Source organism: Pantherophis guttatus, chromosome 9 (genome assembly GCF_059756535.1).
Source record: "Pantherophis guttatus breed Tessera chromosome 9, ASM5975653v1, whole genome shotgun sequence".
In the NCBI taxonomy this organism is placed as follows: domain Eukaryota; kingdom Metazoa; phylum Chordata; class Lepidosauria; order Squamata; family Colubridae; genus Pantherophis; species Pantherophis guttatus.
The window spans coordinates 30,524,589-30,546,928 of NC_142071.1; the positions used below are offsets into that span (position 1 = coordinate 30,524,589).

Genomic DNA, 22,340 nt, shown 5'->3' on the forward strand with positions numbered 1-22,340 from the left:
CAAGGAAAGCCCAAGATTTATGGCAGGAAGTTTTGTTTTCCCCTGGCATTGTGGATCCTTGGTGTATCCAGGTATCGAAGACGTCCAACTGGTGCCTGCAATCATTGCAGTTGTAGCCTCGTCTCTTTTTTTTTTTATTGCAAAAGTTTTACAATTACATTTTCACCCCTTTTTTTCACCCCCCCACCTCCCTCCCCAAACTTCCCGTCCTCCCTAACCCTCCCTAACCCTCCCCCCCCCAGACTTCCCTATTATGTACTCATAACTAATAACACTGATATATATACCTGAACCCATCCCTCCCCCTACATAATTTTCCCTCTTTGTCTCTTTATATTAAAATATTTCTAATACATTGTTTTCAAATAAAAGCTATTTGATACTTTCTAATTTGGTATTTGTTCTGAACATATTCTATCCACCTTTTCCATTCCCATTCATAAGTCTCTTGTGAACAATCTTTTAAATATGCTGAAATCTTCGCCATCTCTGCAAAACTAGCCATCTTCGAAGTCCATTCCTCGATAGTAGGCAAAGCTTCATTCTTCCAATATTTACCTATCAACAATCTTGCTGCTGTTATCATATACAATATTAATTTTGTTTCATCCCGTGTAAAACCCTTAACTATGCCCAATAAAAACAATTGTGGAGAAAATTGAATTTTTTTCTTCAAAACATTCTGCATGACCCACCATATTTTTATCCAAAAAGCCTTAACTTTCCTACAGGTCCACCAAACATGATAATACGTAGCATCCAAACATTCACATCTCCAACATTTTGGCTGAACATTAGGGTACATACATGACAACTTTTTAGGATCTAGATGCCATCTATAAAACATTTTATAAAAATTTTCCCTCAAATTCTGCGACTGTGTAAATTTAACATTCTGAACCCAAATTTTTTCCCATGTTTCCAACATCACTGGTTCTTCAAAATTTTGTGCCCACTTAATCATACAATCTTTAACTAATTCCGTTTCTGAATCCCTTTCTAGCAAAACATTGTAAAGCCTTTTAATATGCATTGGACCTTTCTCTCTTATATGTCTAACCAATTCTTCCTCATGCAACATAATACCAGTTTTTTGGTCCTCTTTCCATCTCAATTGTAATTGATTATATTGTAACCAGGTTAAATTAATCCCTTCGTCCAACAGTGTCTGCAATGTCTTCAACTGCCATCTGCCCGCATCTGTAAAAAGAACCTCTTTGTATAAAAACCCCCCGAGTGACATTATATTTGTATTCCACAAGGTATGACCAAGATCCAGCCATAGCGGTATTTTATAATCCCATTTGAGTCGGTGCTTCTTCCAAACTCTCATCAAAGAGTCTCTAAGTATATGACTTTTAAATACTTTATCAACTTTGTCATCATAAAATAGGTAAGCATGCCATCCAAATTCAAGATCAAAACTTTCTGCATTCAATATTCCAGCCTTTTTACTTCCAAACCAATCACTTGTTAAAGTTAAAGCTGCTGCATCATAGTATAACTGTAGGTTTGGAAGTTTAAGGCCTCCTCTTTCTGGAACATCTTGCATAATTTTCAATTTCACTCTCGGCTTTTTCTCGTTCCAGACAAACTTATTAAGTCCAGTTTGCCAAACTTTCAGTTGTTTATCACTTTTAAGCACCGGAATCATTTGAAACAAAAACAGAAATCTTGGCAAAATGTTCATCTTAACTGCTGCTATTCTTCCAAGTAAAGACAGTTGCAGCTTTTTCCAAGTCCCCATGTCTTTCTGAACCTCTCGCCACAACACCTCATAGTTATTTTGAAACAATTTCATGTTTGATTCTGCAACCTGAACTCCAAGATATTTTACCTTAGGTACAATTTCAAAACCTGCCCTCCTTTCAAACTCATGTTTACGATCTTGTGTCATATTTTTGACTATCATTTTAGTCTTTTTTGAGTTCACTCTGAAACCTGAAACTCTACCATAGTCTTGTATAATGTCGTTCATCAAGATTATTGATTCCATTGGTTGTGATAGGGTAACCACCAGATCATCTGCAAATGCCTTTACTCTATAATCCTCTTGCCTTATCATTATGCCTTTCAAAATTTTTGAGTCCCGTATTGTATTTAGCAAGACTTCCAATGTTAAAATAAATAAAAGTGGGGACAACGGACATCCCTGTCTTGTTCCTTTTTCAATTTTAAACTCTGTCGTCAAACTTCCATTAATAATAATCTGTGCTTTTTGCTCTTGATAAATTGCTGAAATTGCCTGTGTAAACTGGTCCCCAAAGCCCATCTTTTTTAAAGTCTTTAGTAGAAAATTCCAATCCACTCTATCAAAGGCCTTCTCCGCATCCAAAAAGACCAGCACTGCAGAAATCTGTTTATTCTTATCAAGATATTCCAATAAGTCTATTACTTGCCTTACATTGTCCTTCATGTATCTACCCTCAATAAATCCCGCTTGGTCCTCATGAATCACCTTTTGGATTACTGGCATCAACCTGTTGGCTAATACCTTCGCGTAAATTTTATAGTCTGTGTTCAAAAGAGATATTGGTCTGTAGTTCTCTGGTTTTTTAGGACCAACTTGTTCTTTTGGTATCAAAGATATATAAGCAGTTGTCCAGGATGGGGGTATTTTACCCCCTTGTTGAATATTACAAAATAAATCTCTAAGTTGTCCCACCATTTCAGCTTGTAAAGTTTTGTAATACACTGCAGTCAAACCATCCGTGCCAGGAGCTTTGGCTGTTTTTAGCTGTTTAATTGCTGCTGTTATCTCCTCCTCTGTTATAGGATAATTCATTCTTTCCTTTTGTTGATCAGTAATTTTTGTAACTCTCTTATCCTTTAAATATTTTTCTATAAGTCCATTCTGCACCTCATCTTTGGCATATAGTTTAGTATAATAATCCACAAAAGCTTCTTTAATTAGTTTTTGTTGAAAGATTTCTTTCCCTCCAATATCAATACTATCAATAGTCCGTATACTTTGTTTTTTCCTCAATGTGTAAGCCAACCATCTGCCCGGTTTATTAGCATTGCAAAATGTATTATGCTTCGCGTATTGTAAACTTGTTGCAACTTGTTCCGCCATAAGCATTTGGAATTGGTCTTTCAAAAGTTTTATAGCACTTCGTATTCTTTCATCTGTTGGGTTTTTAATAAGTAACTGTTCTTTATTCTTTATTTCCATTTCCAACTCAGATCTTTTCTTTTGTCGGAACAGTCTATGTTTAGAATTCATGTAGATAAGTACCCCTCTCATATAAGCTTTACTTGCATCCCAAACAATTTCAACTGGGGTACCTTTATTCAAATTTATTTCAAAAAATTCTTTCAAATGCTTTTTAAGTTCTATTATATTTTTTTCATATCTAAACAGGTTCTCATTTAATCTCCAAGAACGTCTCTCAACCTTATCCATCTCGATTTCTATCCATACAGGACTATGATCAGTCAAAATTCTTGGAAAAATCTTTGTTCTTTTTGTCTTAACAAGTAGATCATTTGACAACAAGATAAAATCAATCCTAGAAAAAGATCTATGTCTATCAGAAAAAAAAGTGTAATCCAATTCATTTGGGTTATGTATTCTCCAAACATCTTTTAGTTCCATATCTTCTTTCATATCAAAAAAGGTCTGTGGTAATCTAATTCTAGACTTTGCCAAGCTCTTTTTATCTAATTTAGAATCAATTACTCCATTCCAATCTCCCATAATTAAAATAGATCTGTAGTCCCATTGCAATATTTTAGTATGTAACATCTTGTAAAAATAATCCTGTTGTTGGTTGGGAGCATAAATTCCAATCAAAAGAATTTGACCATTTGCTGTAAACAATTCAATTGCTACAAATCTACCATCTTGATCTACTTCTATAACTTTTGCTGTTAATTTTTTATTTACATAAATAACCACACCATTCTTTTTCTGCGAAGTTGAAGATATATAATGTGCTCCTAGTTTTGAGTTTATCAAATATTTTTGATCTTGAGTTGTAATATGCGTTTCTTGTAAACATATTATATCATTATTAAATTGTTTCAAATATGTAAATAATTTTTTCCTTTTCTGTGCTGAATTCAACCCATTGACATTCCAAGATAAACACTTAAAGGTCATTAGCCTCTTTCTGGAGCGCGGAGCAATATGCTTGAAGTTCATCCGCGAGCTTCGATCTCGCTCCTCCCATAGCGCCAATCTCTTGTGCAGTGCTCTTAACTGCCTTCTTGTCTTGTCTTTCCTGTTGTTGTTGTTGCTTCTGTTTAAGTAGCTTGGATTGAGCTCTAGTTATACGTTGATCTTTAACTTCAGTCAACTGAATCAAATCCAAAATTGGAGAAGAATCCAGCGATGGCTCACTCAGAATACCTCCTTCTGCACCTTGCACGTTTTCTAATTCCTGCTTAGACTGTTCTTTCAATTGCCTCTCTTCACTCTCCTTAATCTCCAGAACTGTAGATGTACGTGGAGATGGTGTTCTTTCCATAAGAATAGTACTGTAAAAGTGTTGCGCCTTCTCCACGGTATTCAACCGATATCCTTCTCCCTTATATCTGAAAATTACCCCAGCTGGTGCATCCCACCGGAAGGGTATCTGTAAATTTTTCAATTCCTTAACAAGAAAACCAAATTCTTTTCTAGCTTTCAGCATTTTAGGAGGTAACTCTTTAAAAATTACAAGCCGTGAGCCCCCCACTTGTATAGAAGTGTGAAAAGATTTTTGCAGGATATCATTTCTAATTTCTCTCTCAGTAAAGTATATGACCACATCTCTGGGTAATTGTCTTTGCCTGGCCACCCAAGAGTTCACTCTGTAAATTTTATCTATTTTATGAAATACCAAATCAGGATTAACTTGTAAAATCTTAGCCAGGGCTTCAGAGCAAACTTGTCTCAAGTCCTGTCTTTCCTCCTCTCGAATTCCCCGAAGCCGTATGGCAAATTCCATCGCCCGGAATTGTATCATAACAATCTCATCTTCAATTCTCTGCATTTTATTGTCAACTTCATCAATTTTATAATCATTGTCTTTCATCCTAACATTAACTTCTGATTTAAATTCTTCAACTTTAAAATCAACTTTCCCAATAAAATCTGCCAGGCCAGACGCCACTTCTGATATTTTTTTGGTCACCATAATTTGATTCTGTTTCACCATGTCTTTAACTTCATTAATTTCCTGCAAAAATTCCTGATGTGATTTTTGAAGTTCCTGTTGTGATTCTTGAAATTTATCATCCAAAGTTTTAGAAATAAATTCTTTTAAATCTGCCACATCAAATTCTTTTTTCTGAGTTTGTAACTGTTGAGCAGGGGGAAGTTGCGTTTGCTGTTTGTGTGTGGGGGATCCCCCCCCTAATGCCTTCCCTTCCTGCTTCTTTGAAGCCATCCTGGCTCGTGATCTAGTTTTTCTAAAGAGGGAGGTTCCTTTTCCTTTCCCTCCTGCACAAAGACTTCTAAAAAAGTCCCCCAGATTTGATCAAACAAGGGTTAAAATAAAGCAAAGTCCAATATTGAAAAGGGAAAAAATTTCCCAGTTATTTCTCTTATAACAAGCGAGGCAGCTTAGTAGCAACTTGGAAACTTTGTAGCAAAACAAAGTAACTTCACCAATCCACACTCGCTGGCTCGTTAACTCTGAAGCTAGGCGCCATGTTTTTTCAAAGCACTTTCACTCATTTGCATTTTCTCAGATTGAAAAGTCAACAAAGTGCTAATACTTGCGTTTCCAAATTTCAGGATTCAGGTAGTTTCGCTGTTTATTAAAGCTAGTTCTTTCGCTTTAAGTTTCCTGCAGCCGGCTTGTTCTGCAGAAGCAGAATCGTCCCACGCCGCCCGGTGTCTCAGCAGGTTGGAAGGGAGCCGCGCCTGTTTCCTCCCCAGAAACGATTCCCTGGGGGGTTACAGGGGCTCGACCTGTGCCCTGCTATCTCTCCTCCAACAATCCTCAGGATTTTGAAGTTTTCGAGCCGCTTCTCGATCGCGAAGCGGCTCTACAGGCGGCGGGGCTGGCGGAGCTTCAAAGAGCGCCGCCGTCGCCGAAGACAAGGAAACCGGAAGTCGTAGCCTCGTCTCTTTATCCATGCTTCACATGTGCATCACGCGTAAAAGAAGACGGTTTTTCATTGGGCAGTCTCAGCTGTGATCTTTTCGAACACTCCCCTCCCCCCCGAACACCCCCCAAACCCTCACTTTCATTAGGCCTCCTTGTGGTCTGGCCATTACTGATCCTTCTACCAAACTCCCCTGGCTTTAACCTGCCTCGCTCTGTCTGGATGAAACCGAACAGAATTAGATGTGAGACTGGAAGAAGTGCCTTTCCCCTTTATCAGTGGGGATGGAAAGGTCCTCCTGGTTGCAATTGTGGTGCTGAAATACAAACTATTAAACATCTTCTTCTTGTGCCTTAGCCGTCATCGGACGCTGGCAATCCTTTTTTTTTTTTTTTAATTTGATTTATATGCCGCCCTTCTCCGGAAACTCAGGGCGGCTTACAGTGCTTTAAGCAATAGCCTTCATCCTTTTGTATATTTATACAAAGTCAGCTTATTGCCCCCACAAACTGGGTCCTCAATTTACCTACCTTAGAAAGGATGGAAGGCTGAGTCAACCTTGAGCCTTGGGGAGATTCGAACCTGCAGTAATTGCAGGCAGCTGTTCTTAATAACAGCGTGCTTTAGACCACTGTACTACCAAGGCTCTTTTTATCAACAGCTGCACAAAAAAGTGCTGCTGAGCTTTGTCCCTTAGATTTTGAAGCCATGATATTCTTCTTCTGCCTGGACCTCATTTCCCTTCAATCTTTCCCCGGAGGGTTAAGTGAAGCATGCCGCATTTTCCCGGGTGTTGCATCCCATATCTGAAATATTCTAACTTTCGCTTTTTAATGGCTTTAATGATTTCCCTTGGCTTTCCCCAGGCGGCTAATCACCTCCTCGTTTCTGATTTTGTCAACCCAGCTTATACGTAACAGCCGCCTGTAAATCCATTTTCAAACGCTTCTAGTCTCTTCAAGTGACTTTCTGTCAGAGACCAACTCTCCACTCCGTGGAGCAGGATAGAAAGGATGTAACATCTGACAAGCCTGATTTTCAATCTTAGGCTTATGTCACGACTGCGGAAGACTGTTAAACATATTGTGCAAAATTGCCCAGACCTGCGTTCTCTTGATTCCCTAGGAAATCTGCATGAAGCAACGCCTCAGGCAATCATCTGGGTAGTTGAATTGGGCATCCACTTATCAGACCACTGCCATATCCCCCTAGAAGTGTCGTATATAATTGTGTGGATTGTGTTCATATGTTTCCTTCTGAGGTGTACTCACCACACACTAGAGTAGAATAAAATATAATAGAATTCAGAACAGAACAGAACAGAATAGAATTCTTTATTGGCCAAGTGTGATTGGACACACAAGGAATTTGTCCTTGGTGCTTAGGCTCTCAGTGTACATAAAAGAAAAGATATGTTCCTCAAGAATCATAAGGTACAACACTTAATGATAGGCATAGGGTACAAATAAGCAATCAGGAAACAATATCAATATATCGGTAAATCGTAATGATACCAACAATAAGGTTACAGTCATACAGTCGTAAGTGGGAGGAGATGGGTGGTGGGAACAATGAGAAGATTAATAGTAGTGTAGACTTAGTAAATAGTTTGACATTGTTGAGGGAATTATTTGTTTAGCAGAGTGATGGCGTTCGGGAAAAAACTGTCCTTGTGTCTAGTTGTTCTGATGTGCAGAATTTATAGCGTCGTTTTGAGGGTAGGAGTTGAAACAATTTATGTCCAGGATGCGAGGGGTCTGGAAATATTTTCCCAGCCTTCTTTTTGACTCGTGCAGTATACAGGTCCTCCATGGAAGGCAGGTTGGTAGCCATTGTTTTTTCTGCAGTTCTAATGATCCTCTGAAGTCTGTGTCCGTCTTGTTGGGTTGCAGAACCAAACCAGACAGTTATAGAGGTGCAGATGACAGACTCAATAATTCCTCTGAGGAACTGGATCAGCAGCTCCTTGGGCAGTTTGAGCTTCCTGAGTTGGCACACTAAACAATAAGTCAAGAAAGGCAATGAAGAATGAAAAAATACATTGGCTCAGGATGCACAGAGAAGGCCCATATCAAGTTCAGATGTTAGTTTCCTCTGAACCTTTACAGGGTCCTTCTTTACTTTCCAAGTCAAGGACTCGATGCCAGCCTTGTGCCAGCTGATGCCATGCTGAATCTCAGTATAGAGTGGGTGGGGGGAAAGAGGAGGAGGAGGAGGAGGAAGGATCCCATGCGCCAAATGGAGTCTTTAAAGGAGAGATAATGGCAACATTATTCCAAAGGAGAAATAAATTCACCCATTATCCCTTTGCGATGATGGCTGTGCTTCTAATTGATGAGCATATTTAGAACCTGCTTTGCAGATCCTGTCAGAGAGGTGCCCAACCCACTGACAATAATCGTCTTAATTAACGATTAGAAAAAAGAGCAATGGAAGAATTCCCCCCAGAAGGAGAAGCAATCGTGTTCCCCTCATCAATTCTCTTTTATTTCCAACACTATTTTTGGGGCCGAACAATTCAGGTTAAAAACACTCCCATCTGCATCTGAATTAGAATTCTTTTGTTAAAATTTTTCCTGTTCTACTCCATCCGATCTGGAGGACGTGAATCCGAAGATTCATCTGCTTCATTAAATTAGAACTGGGTAATTTTGAAAGGTGGGGGGAAAAAAAAGAAAAGATAGATGCACCAGGAAATCCCAAGGGTGTATGCATTTGTCAAATTCCCTAATGTACGTAATTGTAGGACTTTTATTCCACATCCTAGTCGTATTATTGATTTATTGTTGCTAAGTTTTATCTGTTGTCCTCCCCTAGCAATAGCTCTTCGGTGAGTTATAGCAGTGCTTGCCATTAGCCAAGATGAACCTGAGTATGGAGTTTTTAAACTTCTTCCAACGACAGAACACACGGTTTTTTTTAATGATTTCTTTTTTAAGTTTGAAACTTCATGGGCTGTGCCATAAACAAGATGGTTGTACCAACAGAAGAGAGTATTTGTAATTCAAGGGTTGAACCATTGGGTCCTTGGTGCTCTCTGAGCTTGAATGTTTCCTTCCCCACATTTCATTACCAAACTACTAACACCATCAGCATTGATGACATTACCTAGCTGGGTAACGAAATGTCTACAGGAAAACAACCAAGCTCAGAAAGCATCAAAGACCTCACAAGATGGAAATGCTGAGAAGATACTCCCAGTTACCTACAACAGAGCAGTATGACTCATATTCCACACGTGTTTTCTAAAATGGGTCAGGATAAGAAAGCACAATGCTTCAACCCAAGAGGTTGTCCTCCATGTAGGGTCTCTATCTATGGACTAACTTCCATTCCATTGTCAAAGTTCATTCCAGAACTTCAAAGTCAACCAGAGAAGGACAACAGAAGACCAGAAGATCAACTGGTGGAGATACAGATTCATGAGCTGGAAGAAGAGGGTATGACGAAGGGGTGGTGGAGGGAATAGATGTTGTGTCAGTGTGTTTCTGTTGGTTTGTGAAGCGATTTGTGAGGGCACCTAATTACCACAGGAAAATCTGCTCGAAATTTTCTGAAGCATCTGGGCCAACTTCATTTCCTTCTGCTGTTTTCTTTGCCATCTGCTGGACATTCAGTTGACTGCAATGCGATTTTAATCTTTTAGGGCAGAGTTTTTCCAAACTTGGCAATTTTAAGATGTGTGGCTCTCAATCAACCAGGGGTGAAATCCAGCAGGTTCTGACAGGTTCTGGAGAACTGGTAGCGGAAATTTTGAGTAGTTCAGAGAACCGGCAAATACCACCTTTGGCTGGCCCCAAAGTGGGGTGGAAATGGAGATTTTGCAGTATCCTTCCCCTGGAGTGGGGAGGGAATGGGAATTTTGCAGTATCCTTCCCCTGCCACGCCCACCAAGCCACGCCCACAAAACCGGTAGTAAATTTTTTTGGATTTCACCACTGCAATCAACGTCCAGAATTCTGGGACTTGAAATCTTAAAGTTGTCAGGTTTGAAAAACGCTGGTCGAAGGGGAGGGAGAATGCAGACATCGGTTTGGGGAAGCACAATGCCAATCACAACACAAATCCCTTGCGTTAAATTTTGCAGCGCGACTCTTTTTCAAATCTGAAATTTTTTACTCCCATCAGTGAAAAAGCAAAAGGTATCCCAGCAGAATGCCGAAAGAGATATTGGTAGAGCACAGTTTCAAAAATGTTGTGCGTTTGAAGGTGTATTTGGGTTCCCTCTGCCTCCCCCACCCCCAGCTTACTTTATTTCTGATTGATTCTAGGAACAAAGCTTGAAGACTTTCAACAAGTTAATGAATCAATCCCAGAAGGGATCCTTGTTGCTAAAATATGGAGCTTCTTACACGATACTATCAGAAATACTGACGTGAGCTATAATTTGGTTGACAAGTCTGTTGTGTCAACAATGACACTTGATAGTGGAATGTTTACACTCACAACGACATGGAGTTTGGAAGAGAAATTGTTCAAGAATCTGAAGAAGATACTCCTCCTTCAAGTCAACCTTGACTCCTACTGAGCTGGATGGCCAACCATCTCCTTAACTAAGAAGATGGAAGCTGTTTGTCTTTGTTTTCTTCTGGATGCGATCTTGACTTCCCAGCCTAGTCTCCTTTATTTATTACGGATTTATGTCTTGAATTGATTAAAATTCCAAAACCACTTGATAGTTGAAGCTGTCTGGGCTGTTCACAATACTAAAAAAGTGCAGGAAATAAAAATCTACCAATAACATGCAAAATAATAAACCCATACCATACACACGCTAGACAACTGCAAGGCTTCAAAAAAAGGAAAACAATGTGAGTGAAAACGCCATTGAAATAACTAGAAATTAGTTGAACGGTTAGTTCTGGGGGAGTCTCTGTAACAGCTACATTTGTGGAATTTTCTGATAGTTTCCCACCTAAGTAGAAACCAGGCCCAGCTGTGTTCGGCTTTTGAGGAGACACAAGAGATACCCAGTCCTAAATCCACAGCTTTCAACATAAGGCGGCTATTTAGAATAAAAAGGAACAAATCCATTCAATTTTCTTGGAACAATATGGAAGTCTTTCGTCCTTGACTTATTTCTTCTTCTTGTGCCATATCCATCATCGGACGTTGTTGGCGATCCTATTTTTATCAACAGACGCATGAAAAAGTGCGGCTGAGTTTTGTCCAAACCAGTCCCTTAGATTTTGAAGCCATTATGTTCTTCTTCTTCTTCTGCCTGGATCTCGTTTGCCTTCCATCTTTCCCTGGAGGATTAAGTGAAGTGTGCCGTATTTTTCCGGGTGTCGCATCACATGTCCAAAATATTCTAACTGTCGCTTTTTTGACCTACAGTATTTAACTTTTTTTTTTTAAACTTCCCAGTCCAACTCATTGCTCTGGGATCCCCTCCTGCTCTAACTCGATCAGTTTCTGCTTAGCTTTCTCGGAAGCAACCAGTTGGCTCCTTGAAAAAGATCAAGGAAGGGATGAGCTCGGAAGTGTTGCCAAGAAAAGGCATGGTGGTACTCAAGTGATCACCAGGAGATCAGTTGCTTTGTTTGAACTCCATGCTTTTTTTTTTTTAAGGAGGCCAACTCATGGGGAATCACCTCTAGTGTCAGAGGTCGACATCGAAACCTGACATCTAGAACATTAGTTTTTCCTTTTGACCAGTTCAGCCTTGTTGTCAATGAAGATCTGCAGCCATGGCAACAGCAGTTCGATGAAGGAAAACCTGAGGATCAAACTGAAGGGTGGGGTAGAAATGGGAGGAAGGATGTATAATTGGAGGGCTGATCCTTGAGATCTTGATTTGCAAACCTGATGATGAATCATCCATAGTTCCCAATCGGAGTAGGTTGATGACCTGTCTATTGTCACAGCTTGCTTGGTAATGGTCCCTTAACAAGCACCAACGGAGGCAGGAACCTGCCTGGTTCTCTGATGCCCTAGAATGGGTTGAGGATGCCAAGTAGGCTGGGCTGCAGGGATGCTGGTCCATTGCCATGGCAACCCACTCTTGTGATGCAGCTGTTAAAACATCACTGAGCCTGCTGAGGAAGAGAGAGAGACAGGGAGACAGAGACACACAGAAAGAAACACACAGAGAGAAAGAGAGACAGAGAAACAGAGAGAGAGAGAGAAACAGAGACACAGAGAGAGACACACAGAGAGAAAGAGAGAGAGAAAGAAAGAGACAGTGAAACCCAGAGAGAGAGAGAGAGAGAGAGAGAGAGAGGGAGAGGGAGAGGGAGAGGGAAAGAGAGAGAGAGACCCACAAAGAAAACCCAGAACAGAAAACCACAGCTCTGGAAATGCTAGTACAACTGACTTCATTCTTTCCACTCAAAACTGTTTATTGCAGGTAGGAGTGTCTGTTTCACCAAGGCAAGCCCTAAGAACATTTCTGCCTCGCGGCCCAGAAGAAGTTGATAATAAGCGAGAGAATGACGAGTAGCTTTATCACAAGGCCCTACTTTTCCCCAGGATGGGAGTTATGCAAATAGTTGAACTTCGGGACTGAAATGTATTTTTCCTTGAAGGCATCTCAGGTTTGCATGTCTGCTGAACTGCCACTGGTGGAAATCAAATTGGGGGAAAAAAAAAAAGAAGAAGAAGAAAAGAAACATTCACAGCTGGGATCAGAGTCAGCGTAGAATTCCCCTCCATGACTCAAGCAAGCTCTGGAGTCGCTCGGCTGCCAGTCAGCACCCATCTCACGTGGGCCGTCTCAGTTTTTATGGTCCTGTCTTTGGGTGCAGCTAAGTGGTTGGCACAGACCGTTCCTAGTCTTGTCTTACTGATCCCTCGTTCTGCCGGAATCAGTAAATCTCTTTTTTTGGTGTGCGGTGGGTGGGTTAGATACTCTTTAATTCTGTAAAAGCAATGGATTGGGTGAAAGATGGGAAGATACAAGGATGCACACACACCGTTGGTTAACATAGTTCTGAAGAAACTTCTTGGATGAGATGAGAAACATTTTCAAAGGGAAAAAAAAAACCCGCAAGAAAGTCCAGTTGTGGATTTTTTTGGGAAAAGCACTTTTGGGAGAACCATGACCTGGATGGTTGAGATTCTGCATAGATATTGGTTAACATGGGAATAAAGGGAAGAGATGGACTTTTTGATGACTGCAAGAATTATTTCTATCCTAACTTGGCCCTAAATAGTTCCTGGTGGGGAGCTTCTCCAAGACTTTAGAATAGAATAACAAGAGTTGGAAGGGACCTTGGAGGTCTTCTAGTCCAACCCCCTGCTTAGGCAGGAAACCCTATGCCATTTCAGACAAATAGTTATCAAATCTCTTCTTAAAAACCTCCAATGTTGGAGCATTCACAACTTCTGGAGGAAAGCTGTTCCATTGATTAATTGTCCTAACTGTCAGGAAATTTCTCCTTAGTTCTAGGTTGCTTCTCTCCTTGCTTAGTTTCCACCCATGGCTTCTTGTCCTGCCTTCTGGTGCTTTGGAAAATAGGTTGACCCTTCTTTGGGGCAGCCGCTGAGATACTGGAAGACTGCTATCATGTCACCTCTAGTCTAGTCCTTCTTTTCATCAAACATACCCAGTTCCTGCAACCGTTCTTCATATGTTTTAGCCTCCAGTCCCCTAATCATCTTCGTTGCTTTTCTTTGCACTCTTTCTAGAGTCTCCACGTCTTTTTTACATTGTGGTGACCAAAACTGAATGCAAGATTCCAAGTGTGGCCTTAGCAAGGCCTTATAAAGTGGTATTAACACTTTACATGATCTTGATTCTTTGACTTTGAGATCCCTCAGAACAGAACAGCCCTTGGCCACCGGTATCCTCAAATCCCTCCTCCTATTCTCTCTTGCTGATGGAATACTATCCAGGAAGAGGTGTTTTCCCCTCTTTGATTGGCTGTTCCATCACTCAAGGATCACCCAGGAAGAATGTGGTTTTAGCTAATTCTTATCCTGCTTGCTGACCTCTCCCAGACGAAGATGGAACTGCTGAGTAAATGAACACAACTGCACTTCCAATGCATGTCACGACACCTGTGTGCAATTAATCAAGTGTGTGCGTGTGAAGACCCAGGATTAATTACACATCAAATTTGTATTAAAATAACGAGAGGGAGGTTATTCATAGCGTTTAGCAAGCTGTCGGCTATTATTCATTCTTTGGGATGACACTGCTTTGGAAAGAAGGAAAGGGAAGGGAAGGAAAGGAAGATGAAGGCTTAGGGAGGAAGGCTGAGGGAGGGAGGGAGGGAGGAAGGATGGAAAAGGAAGGGCAGGGAGGGGAAGAAGAGGAGGAAAGAAAGGGAGGGAAAAGGAAGAAAGGAAAGGAAGATGAAGGCTTAGGGAGGGAGGGAGGAAGAAGGCGGAAGGAAGGAAAGAGGAAAAGGAAATAGGAAAAAGGAAAGATGGAAAAAAGGAAGGGAGGAAGGGAATGACTGAATTTATTGGGTGCAGTTTCAATATTTCCATCTCTCTTATCTCCTCAGGTTTTATAGGTGAGCCACTGCAATTGTTTTAAGGCTAGTAATAGCCTAAGTAACAGGAATTAGAGGAGGGCCGGCTTTTAATTTGGAAATCAAATGGGCAATTGGATGGATTTCAGGAACCGAATCGGTTTACCAAACCCAGTGGGGTTTTAATGAATCCGATGATTGAGTTTGGATTGATCCAGGCATCCGAGCCAAACAAGGCCAGTTCCTGTATCAAGTTATCTGTCCAAATTAGATCAACGGAATCCGATCTTGCCGCATTTCACAACTCCAGTTTGAACATTCGGTGAGCGCAAAAGATGTTCTTGGGGGGCAGAATTCTAGAGCTGGAGAAGACCCCCGACATAAAAAACGATTACACTTTGTTTTTATGACAGGGGAAATGCAACTCCTGCTCCCCCTCCACGCTTCCAAAAAAAACGTTTCTACATTTCGCCGCACTGTGTCATTGTCAGTTTTGATCAATAGCCTTGTGAGAAGGTAATGAAACCGTTTTCCCAGACCAGCATCCGTCGTAAGTTACGAACGCAAGTCTTTCAAAGTTTAGCCCTTCGAATTCTCTTGGAGCCCCTTGTCCTCCCATCGTGGCTGGCTGGACCCCATCACTTTCTCCTTTGGGGTTTGTTTTCCATCGTAGGGTTTATTCCTCCTTCTGCCCTGGACTTGCCTGTACCTGACAAGGTTGGAATCTGGCGAGGTTAAAAGTCTTTTCTGGATCTTGTCCCCCAATTCCTAGATCTTGTCCCCCCAACTTCCCCGTGGGGGTGTCCCATTCTGGAGATCGCTAGTAGATTAGATAAAACCCCACCTCCATCCATGCACGCTTCGATCCTTTCGTCTGCTTTGTTGTTAATGGTCTCGTTTTAATGCTTAACGTTTTAATATTTCTTAACTTTTTAATTGTATATATTATTTATGACCCCATAAGCTGCCCGCTAGTGCTCGCTAGTGAGATGAACAGCGTATGCATTTAATAAATAAATAAATATAAACCCCTTTGGGCAGAGCTTTCTACCATGAGGTTTTTTTCTTTCTTTCTTTCTTCTGGATGCTTTCTTATTCATTGTCTTCTTCTCTTTGGAACAGAAGAAAAACTTAATGCTATTATCAAGAGTCGACTTCCTCTTGTCTTTCCACATTAACTGGACGGGATCAGCAAAGGAAAAGATGGCAGCTAGGATCGCAACCTAAGCCCTTGCCTCCCACTACAGCTTTTTAGGTGCATGGCATAAAACAGGATGCATTTCACCTAATTTTACCAAAACGTTTCACTTGCTTGAATATTTTACTCCCAATAGCAATGAAGCTACAGGGACCACTCCTTTGCACACACAGACACATCTTCTGGCTGTGAGCCTAATTCAGAATAACACAGTAACAGAGTTGGAAGGGACTTTAGAGGCCTTCTAGTCCAACCCTCTGCTCAAGCGGGAGACCTTCTACCATTTCAGACTACAGACTAAAAAAATTGCAGACTACAGGAACCAGAAGCATTACTCGGGTGACCCTGAGGACACAGATAAACCCCCAAGTGCTTCAATGACCCTCTAAGGTAGAATAGAATAGAATAGAATAGAATAGAATAGAATAGAATAGAATAGAATAGAATAGAATAGAACAGAATTCTTTATTGGCCAAGTGTGATTGGACACACAAGGAATTTGTCTTGGTGCATACACTCTTAGTGTACATAAAAGAAAGGATATGTTCATCAAGAATCATAAGGTACAACACTCAATGATAGTCATAGGGTACAAATAAGCAATCGGGAAACAATATCAATATAAATTGTAAGGATACAAGCAACAAAATTACAGTCATACACTCGTAAGTGGGAGGAGATGGGTGGTGGGAACGATGAGAAGATTAATAGTAGTGCAGACTTAGTAACTAGTTTGATGGTGTTGAGGGAATTATTTGTTTAGTAGAGTGATGGCGTTCGGGAAAAAGCTGTCCTTATGTCTAGTTGTTCTGGTGTGCAGAGCGTCGTTTTGAGGGAAGGAGTTGAAACAATTTTATGTCCTGGATGCGAGGGGTCTGTAAATATTTTCCCAGCCCTCTTTTTGATTTGTGCAGTATACATATGGAAGGATGCAACTGACTAGTTGTCTGCAAGGAATATCAATCCTTCCATTCCCCACCATCCGGTCAGAGCTGAAGACTCATCTTGGATGAAAAGCGAAACGCCTTCAAAGAAAAAACAAGAAAGTCCAGTTGCCTCTTGAAAGAAAGCATCTTGGGGACAACTGTGACCTGGATGATGGAGAATCTCTACAGACTTTTACCATTTCAGTCCAATGGTTGTCCAATCTCTTCTTTAAAAACTTCCAGTGTTGGAGCATTCACAACTTCAGGAGGCAAGTCGTTCCACTGATTAATGGTTCTCACTGTCAGAAAATTCCTCCTTAGTTCTAGGTTGCTTCTCTCCTTGGTTAGTTTCCATCCGTTCCTACAAGAATACATCTGCAGAGGAGTAAAAGAATAATTCTGGCTGAATAATCTTTGCGATTTGCTTCTGTAGTTGTCTATTTATTTGATTCCTTTGCAGTTGTAATCTCCAGAGTCTTCTGCAATCGTTGCTTCAAAGAAAATGGGATCGTGTTTTCTTTTACAAAGACGAACGATTTCTCGTTCCCGTCTTCCTTCCTCGGTTCTCTCTCTGTATCGTGGCTTTTCTCCCTTCCACCCCGAACCCCGCCAGCTTCTTTGGGGTTTGCATCCTCCGTGCAATCCCCCACTGCCCTCCCCCCACACTCCTCCCCCAGGATTTATAGGAAGTTTGACGATAAATTGCACCGAAGTTGTGGAATTTATATTGCTCAAAGCAACCCATGAAATAAATCACTCTATAATTTATATCAATGAACTCTGATCGTGGAGTCGGGGAGATATCGCTGGAAAATCAATCTGCAAGGTTCGTAAAAGCAGAGGCAGACCCGAGTCTTGTAGTATTTCAGCAGGAGGAGGAGAAAAATAAAATATGAGGGCAATTTACATGAGGAAGGAAGACCACTGCCTGAAGCTGATGCCCCAAGGAATAACTGTACTTTCTTTGGACGGAAGTCATGCGAGAGATATCGTGGGCATTACCTTCCTGCTCACTCTGGGAAGACAAGGGTGGTTTTGTTTCCTTCTGGACATGGAGGACCCCCTAAGAAAGGAGCCTTGGCTTTATCTTGTTACCATCTCCCCATCCATCCTGCGCCTGCTGAGTAGGAAGGAGGGCCTCTCCATGGCCAAGTTATAATTCCAGGTGGCTGCAGTAAGGAATTGGTTTAGAACAGGGCTCTCCAGACTTGGCAACTTTAAGACTTTTGGACTTCAACTACCAGAATCCCTCAGCCAACCTTTCAGTCCAAAAGTTGTTTAGTTGTTTTGGACAACTAAAAGATCTCTGAAGTCTCTTCCAACCCTATGATTCTATCACAAAGGCAATTCTTCAGAAGGTTTCCCTTGAAGAATAGAATAGAATAACAGAGTTGGGAGGGACTTTTGAGGTCTTCTAGTCCAACCCCTTGCTTAGGCAGGAAATCCTACACCACTTCAGACAAATGGTTGTCCAACATCTTCTTAAAAACTTCCAGTGTTGGAGCATTTACAACTTCTGGAGGCAAGTTGTTCCACCGATTAATTGTTCTGTCAGGAAATTTCTCCTTAGTTCTAAGCTGTTTATCTCCTTGATGAGTTTCCACCCATTGCTTCTTGTTCTACCCTCAGGTGCTTTGGAGAATAGCTTGACTCTCTCTTCTTTGGGGCAGCCCCTGAGATATTGGAAGACTGCTATCATGTCACCTCTAGTCTAGTCCTTCTTTTCATCAAACATACCCAGTTCCTGCAACCATTCTTCATATGTTTTAGCCTCCAGTCCCCTAATCATCTTTGTTGCTCTTCTCTGCACTCTTTCTAGAGTCTCCACATCTTTTTTACATCGTGGCGACCAAAACTGGATGCAGTATTCCAAGTGTGGCCTTACCAAGGCCTTATAAAGTGGTATCAACACTTCACGTGATTTTGATTCTATCCCTCTGTTTATGCAGCCTAGAACTGTGTTGGCTTTTTTGGCAGCTGCTGCACACGGCTGGCTCATATCTAAACGATTATCCACTAGGACTCCAAGATCCCTCTCACAGTTACTGCTATGGAGCAAGGTACTACATTTTGCTTCTCATCCAAGAAGCTTCTCCTTGTCTTCAAGGAAAAACGAAGTCCAGTTGCCTTTTGAAAAAAATCAATTTTGGGAGGAAACCATGACCTGGTTGACTGAGAATCTCCCCAGACCTGTGATTCTATGTTCTACTCTCTCTCTCTCTTCTCTCTCTGGCTCACCCAGTTTACTCCTCCCTGGGAAACAGAGCTGGAGGAAGAAGACATCACAAGCATCAAAGCAAGAAGCCTCTCCCCCTTCCCAAGTCCTACAAGACTACAAAGAATTGTGGTGTTGCCACTGATAGCAGCTAAGTTTGCCCAAAGAAAAGGACCCAGACCTGGGCTGATGGCAGAGAGATCAGAATCATCATCATCTCTCCTGCAAATAACGTAGTTTGAGCCTTTCTCTCGCCTGGTTTCTTCCTGCCAGCTTGATTGCCGGAGAGGCGGATGACGTAAACCCTTCTCAGAGTAGAATTTGCTTGTTCTTCGAATCTGGTCAAAAGAGCCTTGTAAGGGGATATTCAGGCTATTGTTCACCATCCTGTAGTGAGTTCATGTTCTCTACCTCCGATTTCTGAACAGTGGGTGAAGGTGGGTTGTTTCTTTTGGGAAAGGGAGGGGGGAAGATTGTGTTTAAACCTTTGTTGGAAGAAATGTCCATCTGGGTTCAGTTCCAAGTGGGGAAAAAGACGCTGGAAACATGGAGACTGCTTGGAAAGATGGTTTAATGGTGGACAGGAGTCACATGGTTTGAGTTCCTGAGCCGAAAAAGGGGCGAGATGCTGAGTGTGCCTTAGTTTTATGCCCTCTCTGAGCTTTGAACTTCCTGGGGCACAGGAAGAGTATCCTGATTGGTTGTCAGACTCCCAGAGGGTGGGGGATTTAGCCAGCCTTGCTGGCTGATGTAATTTTCCCAGGTGCCATGTGGGGAGTTTCTGTTGCTTATGGGTCCTATTGTGTTGCAGATGATGGTCCATTGACAAAGGTGGGGGGAAATGAGTGAGCTTGGCTGAGGCCTTAATGGCCCATTGACAAAGGTTGGGGGGAGGCAGGAAGCTGCTTGGTCTTTAAAACATGTTTCTCCATTTCTCATCCAGGGAAATATAATATTCTGCCTTTTTAATATTTCCCAAAATATTTCATTCTTCTAGGAGAGGGGTGGGTGCTAACTTCCTACACTTTGCAACAGCAGCATCCAGGCAGCCTAAGGGGAACCAAGGGGTAAGTGGGGTGCTTGTTGGACGTTATGATATCTCTCCTTCCTGTCCATCGGGGGAAACTTTAATTGCGATAAAATTAAAAAAAATCACCTCCCAGCCTTGGGAAGCTGAATTTGGAAGCCTCCTTTATAATTCAGTCCTTTGGTTTTGGCTTTTCGTTGAATCTCCGATTCAAAATTTTGACCCCCCTCTTTTTTTTGAATATAGGGTGTTTCTAGGGGTCCTGGGTGAGGTGTCCTCCCTCCCCTTCTCCCCCTGGATTTGTCTCTCCTTCCCCCAAAAAACTTTCTCCTCCTCACAACTTTCTTCAAGTCACACATGGAGCTGAATGTGAAGGCCTTTCAGTCGTGGATGATGGATTTATTATACCCAGTGGTACAACGATCTTAGGAAAACCACTGCTTCCCCTTTAAAACAAACTGTGAGTAGATGTGGCTGTACTATAATAAGCCCCTAGTAGGAATGTATAGGGATGTGGTGGCTCAGTGGCTAAGATGCTGAGCTTGTCGATCGAAAGGTGGGCAGTTCAGCGGTTCGAATCCCTAGTGCCGCATAACGGGGTGAGCTCCCATGACTTGTCCCAGCTTCTGCACAACCTAGCAGTTCGAAAGCAGGTAAAAAATGCAAGTAGAAAAATAGGGACCACCTTTGGTGGGAAGGGAACAGCGTTCTGTGCGCCTTTGGCATTGAGTCATGCCGGCCACATGACCACGGTGACATCTTCTTCAGACAGCGCTGGCTCTTCGGCTTTGAAACGGAGATGAGCACCGCCCCCTAGAGTCAGGAACGACTAGCACATATGTGCGAGGGGAACCTTTCCCTTTACCTAGGAATGTATTTAGGGCAGTGTTTCTCAACCTTGGCCTCTGGAAGATGTGTGGACTTCAGCTCCTAGAATTTCCCAGTCAGTAAAAGGGCCTGATGGTTCAGCAGACTAATGCATTGTAATTTAACACCAGCTGCCTGCAATTACTGCAGGTTCGAATCTCGCCAAGGCTCAAGGTTGACTCAGCCTTCCATCCTTTCTAAGGTAGGTGAATTGAGGACCCAGATTGTGGGGGCAATAAGCTGACTTTGTATAAATATACAAAAGTATGAAGGCTATTGCTTAACGCATTGTAAGCCGCTCTGAGTCTCCGGAGAAGGGGGGCATATAAATCAAATTAAAAAAAAAAAGTATGGATGGCTGGGGAATTCTGGGAGTTGAAGTCCAGACATCTTCAAACGTCCAAGATTAAGAAACACTGATCTAAGGCTTAGTAACCATTCTTATATCTCCCAGATCCTGGTTTTCTACTGATATCTTCAGAACATCCATGAATGAAGCATCGTCTCAACATCTGTTGAGTTTTAAAAGGACATTTGCATCACGTCCTTCTACCCCATCACCGGACAATATACCACACAGTTTTGTCTCTTGAAAAACCACGTGGTCCCTACAAAAGCGAATTGTCTTCCAGCGGGAATCGTCTAATAAAAATAGCGTCCCTGCCATGCATTTTTAATATTTATTGAAGCAGCCTCCTTTGGTGAGTTTCTTTTCTGGTGAATTAAAGTGCTTTAGAACCTCTGTAATAAAGGCATTGAAAATGTTACATCCATTTTTTTCTTGCAACCCCTCAAAAATTAATTTCATGAGTCTAGGTGAGAAAGCAACGTTTTGAAATGAAGCGCAAATATACACATTCTTTTGGGTAGGAAGATCCCCATGGAAACAGCCAAAACAGAAATGGCTCTTCGGTTAAAGAAGAGCACCAAAACAAAAAGAGTGCAATTAACTTAAAACATTAGGCAGGACGATCGCATGATTAAACCAAGCGAGTGAAAAGAACGGCAAACGCATAAATCACGTTAGGCTCCCCTAAAATTATTCTCTTTTTTTTTTCCAGGCAGGTGTGTCTGCACATTAACGCATGCAATCTTCTCCTTGGATTTTAAAGGACACAGCAAAGGGTTCTGGTTTAGGAAATGCGATCCCTGGGAAATCAACCTCTTGTGATGGTCTAAATGAATGCAAAAAACCCGAAGGTTCACTTAGCAAAGTGCTAATTGAGCTCCTTGTTTGGAATAGTTAGCTAACCTCTCTTCTTCTGGACCTTTCTGCCCCTGGACTCATTAAAAAGGGTGCCAGGAAGCGGGAACAGAATAAAGCTAGGCCCCGTTCGGAAATTGTCACATCCTTAATACTCCCACCCCGACAGGAAAATCGTTCTCATTTTTGGGCTGAGCTATCATATTGCAGGTTAGGCCAACTTTAATGCTGCAATGAAAGATAAAAAACTGAAGTGTTGCTTCTCTGGCTCAGCTCAATGACATCTTAGTCCATCTTCCTTTCCTTTCCCCCTCTTCAGTTCTTCCTCTCCCCTCCTCTTCTCTCCTCTCCTCTCTCCTCTCCTTTCCCTTTCCTTCCCCTTCCCTTTTCCTCTCCCTCTCCTCCCTTTCCCTTCTGTTCTTCCTCTCCCTTCCTCTCCTCTCC

General features: G+C 41.8%; 1 long non-coding RNA gene across 1 annotated transcript; it reads left to right on the forward strand.

Annotated features, from left to right (window-relative positions):
• The first annotated feature begins 9,112 nt into the window (after positions 1 to 9,112).
• Positions 9,113 to 11,077, forward strand: LOC132712665 (uncharacterized). Its single transcript, XR_009623330.2, has 2 exons — positions 9,113 to 9,479; positions 10,311 to 11,077. It is a non-coding gene; the product is annotated as an uncharacterized LOC132712665 (long non-coding RNA).
• Positions 11,078 to 22,340: the final 11,263 nt, after the last annotated feature.